The sequence below is a fragment of the Sinocyclocheilus grahami genome, unplaced genomic scaffold, assembly GCF_001515645.1.
Source record: "Sinocyclocheilus grahami isolate Dianchi unplaced genomic scaffold, SAMN03320097.WGS_v1.1 scaffold728.1, whole genome shotgun sequence".
NCBI lineage: Eukaryota > Metazoa > Chordata > Actinopteri > Cypriniformes > Cyprinidae > Sinocyclocheilus > Sinocyclocheilus grahami.
The window spans coordinates 263,045-268,587 of record NW_015505907.1 but is presented as its reverse complement, the minus strand read 5'-3'; the positions used below and the strand labels follow the sequence as shown (position 1 = coordinate 268,587).

Here is a 5,543-nt window from a genome sequence, read left to right as displayed (position 1 = left end):
TTTTTTTTTTTTTTTTTTGTACTTGTGTGTTGCTAACAAATTATGTTTTTAATATGTTCAGGTCTTGCAGTGCAGTGTATACAGTACACCCACAGTCAGATGATTGCAGGTCATTTGTATGTTGTCAGCGTGTTTGTATTGTCCTCTGGGCTGAAATAGCATCTGTTTGGCCCTGTTATGTGTACATGTACAAGGAGCCAGTGTCCAACCGTGCCCTGAGAGACTGAAGAATTGTGTCATCAGAAGGTCAAGGAGTCTCTCTCTCTCTCTCTCTCTCTCTCTCTCTCTCTTTCTCTCTCAATTACAGAACTGCAGAGGTGTAAGGTATTTGAAGTACTATAGTACTTCACTACATTTGTAAGTATTTTTTGGGGGAATCTACTTTTTATAAGTTAAAACCAAATACTTTTGCTCAAGGTAATAACAATACCTTTTACTCCCTTACGAGGGTGATTAAATGATGACACAATGTTTATTTTGGTTGAACTATCCCTTTTAGGTAAAGACTTTAAACTATAGTATTGGTTTTGATAGTAACTGTCAAGTGCAAACGTGGTTCGTGATTAGTCTAAAAATCACTATATTCAAATGTTAAAACACTGAAATCATTTACTGAAATTTTTCATGCGGTCTGCTTTACTTTAACATCAGCTTTTTCTTAGAGTTTTGGATAGTCAGAGCAATGTAACAATGTAAATGTAACCATAATATTTGACAGTTTCTTTACAAAGTTTAAGAAAATCTCTACTGCCTCTTGTTTTCAAAGTCGATTTAAAAAGTGTATAATTTTTCAACTTTTAAATGCGCTTAAGTATGATTAAATGTGAATACTTTTTGTAAGTATTTTGACTTTTAGGTGAGTAAAAGTTTTGTACATTTTCTCAGTACTTTTTACAGTACTTTTTACAGTTTGATTGAAAATTAAAAGTTTTTATTTAACTTTTTTTTTTTTATTTAATCTTGAACTATTCGTTTAAGGTCATGAGTTGCATGATACCAAAGATGATACCTTTCTGCCGCAAAAGACTTATCAATATTTTATTGTATTTATTATTTAATTATTACTTTTTAAAATAGCATGCGCTGATTAATCATTCACAATTTTTTGTGAATTATTAACATTATTTTAATTTATTAATATTTTTTTGTTGTATGGATGTTTGTTTGTTGTGCTTTTTTTCAGAAAGTGTTGCGTGATTTTGCAATCTTCTATTGTATTCTCTTCTATTTATGTTCTCTTATTTGCACAAAGAAGACAAACATATCCATTTATAATGTGTTTGTAGAAAGTAGTATCAGGATATTTAATTTTTGCCACAAAGATTCTTGTTTAAACATAACTTAAACCATAGAAGTGATCACCTGTTTCGTGATAAGCACATAGCACAACACCATCTGCAATATGTCACAACAAACCATTATTTTGTCTCTGATAGTACATGAGTTTAATTGATAACACTAAAATGTATTTGCCTCTGGCTTTTTCTCTAAACAATTGAAGCAATTTTTTTGTGACAGAAGGCATTACTAGTGTTAGAGGAGGAGTTTGCTGGGTATGCGTGTGTGTGTGTGAGGGTGTGAGGCTCACGTTAGCGTGTTGAGGGTCCATGTGAGGGCTGAATGACAGGCAGCAGAAGGGCAGGGCAGGTCAGGTAGCATGTGGCATATGGCAGGTACACTTCCTGTGTCTAAACAGTAGCGTGTATAAGTGTAGCCCTGGCCTTCTCTGACAGTAAGACACCACGCAGCTGCTGGCTTGATTGAGACATCTGTATGAAGCAGATGGAGTTTGAGAAAGAACTGGGTTTGATGTCTATCACTGACATTTAAACGACACAGCACTGTGTTCACTCAGCTGACGCTGGACAGGAGACCACTCGTGAGATTGACTGCTAGACCTGGACTGCGTCTTCAAGACTGTTGACGGTCTCAAAAATACCATTTGTTTCATCAAGTTTGCCTTGCTTCATGTAATCATAACTACTGTAAATTCCACCGTTCATAGCAAGAGCAGATTTGTAAAAAGTTTTGTATTTTCGTTGAAGACGGGGCTTCTAATGTAGTGTCTTTTTTTATTTATGTTCCCCCATTGACATGTCAATGGCCTTTTTGAGCATTTTCTGCACTGATTTTGGGCGAAAATGTGTGAAATTAAGCAGACTGTATATAAACATGCTCAGATGGGTTATACGAAGGGAGCCACACCATGTTATACTGCACTTTTGTGACTAATAGAATAATCACATTACATACAAAAATGTGTTAACTCAAATTATAGTGGTAATCGGTTAGCATTATCATTTATATTATCAATAGTCCCAACTGAAAAATAATCAATACTGTGGGTGAGAAACAGACAGATATTCTGTTTGTTTATATATTTCTTTTTAAAATAAAGGATTTAATAGGGTTTAGAAGTGAAGATGTGCAATCTGGCAAAATAATTAGATTAGTAATTGGACATTATTAATTAAACAATGCAAACAAATCGCTATAGCACAGTGTTGTAAAAAAAAATCACAAAAATAATTACATTTTAAATTATATTAAAATAGTTATTTTAAATTATAATATTTCACAATATTACTGTTTTACTGTATTTTTGATCACATAACTATAGCCTTCGTTAGCATAAATGACTTGTTTTAAGAACATTAAAAAAATATTAGTGCTGTCAAACATTTAATCGCGATTAATCGCATCCAAAATAAAAGTTTTTGTTCGCATAGTATATGTGTGTGCACTGTGTATATTTATTATGTATATATATACAAACACTTGCATGTATATATTTCAGAAAAATTCTAAATCATGTGTATATTTTTATAAAATATAAATTATATGAATATAAATATATACATATACATAGGCTGATTATATATTTTCAAAATATACTGTATGTGTGTATTTATATATACATAATAAATATACACAGTACACACACATATATTATGTAAATAAAAACTTTTATTTCAGATGCGATTAATCGTTTGACAGCACTAAAACATATGTTTGATATTTGCAGTGTAACTTAATTATGAAGTATGGTGATTGTGATCTGAATTTTGAAAACACATTAATGATGGGTGTAAATCAGGACAATCTACTATGAATGCCATGCCATCCACATAAATTTATATAAACTTGAATACATTACAGTACACATCATTTTGCATTATTTTCATTGAAAGGAACTGAAAATATTGTGATTTAATTAATCTATTGAAACAACTAATTGTTTAGTATACAATTAATTTGTATTTTTTTGTTTTGTTTTGTAGTACCCTGTGAAACCTGCTGGTGTAAACTTACCTCTGATTGGGACTCACTGATGTAATGGACAAACAAGCACAAAATGTGTCGATACCCACATCAAATCTCCCAGGTGTGTATTTGTGTCTACTGTGTTCGTTATTTATCTACAATCCTGTTTAGGATGACTGTGATTTGTCAAATTCTTTCAAGTGTGAGAATATCTCTCTCATTCTCTCTCTCTCTCTCTCTCTCTCTCTCTCTCTCGCCACACTGCTGTAAATAAACAAAAGATAGGGTCTGGTGATACAGCAGGTCTCAGATGTTTAAAAGCCACAACTCTCATATCAGATCTGGAGTTGTCTCCCCCTGCCAGGGAGTGCAAACACACAGTTGCAGCCTTCCAAAACTTAAACACACTTCCTCCATTTCCCTCCCTCTTGGTCCTTTCCTTTTTTCCCCTCTGCCTTATTAATGTCTATTCATTGCTGTATTGGCCAAGCAGGCCGTGATTCCTAATGAACACACGCAAGACCCCTGGGCAGCACTTAAACTTTAAAACGTCTATTATTAGGATCACCAAAACACCACTGGTGACCTTGCAGAAATGTAGAAACTTGCCTTTTGCTTGATATCTCTGCATTTCTCCCAACACGAGAACCGAGAGCAGGTGTGGATCTGTGAGCCACCTAAAGTCTGACGGCTGAGCTTGCTTTTGGTTGCCATAGCATTGCGATTATTAAGAGATCCAGTGGCTGCCTGGTTCCTCTTTTATGATTCTCAGACTGAATAAAAATTTAAAAGGCCATTAAACACCATTACTCCCTCCATCGCAGGTGTCACTGCCAGCGATGCAGAGTGAAGTAGCTTATTTTTCTATTAGGTGGAGAGAGAAAGAGAGAGAGAGAGGCCGATTTTAAGACCAGTGCAAATGAATCTTTGCTCTAGAATGGCCAAACGGTCAGACTCTAATTAGCCTGCCCTGCTCCTCTTTATCTAATGGAGCTTTGAGCGCTGAAAAGGGTAAGCCTTTCCAAACATCTAAATGGCTTATATTAGGCTTGCTTGGCTCAATGGGAGTTTGACCATCCTTGAGTGTGTGAAGGGCAAATGGGGGTTTTGAGTCTAAACTTGAGCAAGAATGAACGGCATGATTGACTAGAAGAAGCATGAGGAGAAGTGGTGATTTGAGATGTTTGCTTTTGTGAGCCCTTTCCTAGTGGTATCGATCAGGCCGATCATTAGGTTGATATTTAGAATTTCAAAGTTTATTTTAAGTCTAAATTTTGCACATATTGCAAATATTGGTTTTAATGTAAATCTTGATTCAGTTTAGAAATAATATTATTTTCGTTTAGTGTACTGTATAAATAGCATGTTCACATTATATATACATTTATATTTGGGGTTGTTGCTAAAAGTCACACGTACGGTGGCCCAGTAGTGCACAACACAATGAAATCTTCACAACACGGAAACACAACGGAAACAAGTTGCAACATAGGCCTGTCACGATAACAACTTTTTGTTGTGCGATATATTGCCCCAGAAATAATTGCGATAAGCGATATTATTGTCATATTAAAGACCATTTTATGCTACTGAATATATAATCATAATGTAACAGCATAATAATGCAAGAAGGCCTACACACTTCCAAATAACAACAAACTTTAAATTTTTAAGAATATTTAGATCATGGAAATTAAGTATCAAAATATGATATGCCTTAAAAAACCTGAATAAATAGTAAATAAACATTTTCTAACAAAAAGTGCAAAGTAACAAGTACAAAAAAAGAAAAATGCACAAAGAACTTACATATTTTTTTCTGACCTTCTTTTCTCTGTAAATTGAGGGTGCACACTATTGCTGAAAAACACAATCACTACTTAGCAGTCAGATGTCCATATGCACAAAGGCACCAATCCCTAAACAAGGCCATATCTGAAGATTAAACTTTTTTTTGTAGAAGTACTTTTTAAATTTGAACTAGCACCTCATGACTACACCACGTTATGTACAAGAAGCTGCAAAAGACATAGGCACAAGTGGAATGTACAAAACATGGTGACATACATTTTAAGTAAATATAATGGGTGATATATTGTGTCACCAAAAATGATTGAGGTCATGTATATATATATTGCGCGATAAGTCGATATATTGATTATTGTGACAGGCCTAGTGCAACACAATGAAATTAGTACAACACAACGGAAACAAGCCACAACACAACAGAATCAAGCCACAACACAACGGAAACAAGGGGCAACACAATGCAAAAAGTA

At 34.3% G+C, this 5,543-nt stretch overlaps 1 long non-coding RNA gene across 5 annotated transcripts in view; it reads left to right on the top strand.

The window, feature by feature from the left end:
- The window catches only part of LOC107560456 (uncharacterized), a 157,021-nt gene that overhangs the window by 87,050 nt on the left and 64,428 nt on the right, over positions 1–5,543 (top strand). For all 5 annotated transcript variants that reach the window (XR_001605735.1, XR_001605732.1, XR_001605733.1 and 2 more), the window contains one exon: positions 3,282–3,385. This is a non-coding gene — a long non-coding RNA (uncharacterized lncRNA). The remainder of the gene's footprint in view (positions 1–3,281; positions 3,386–5,543) is intronic.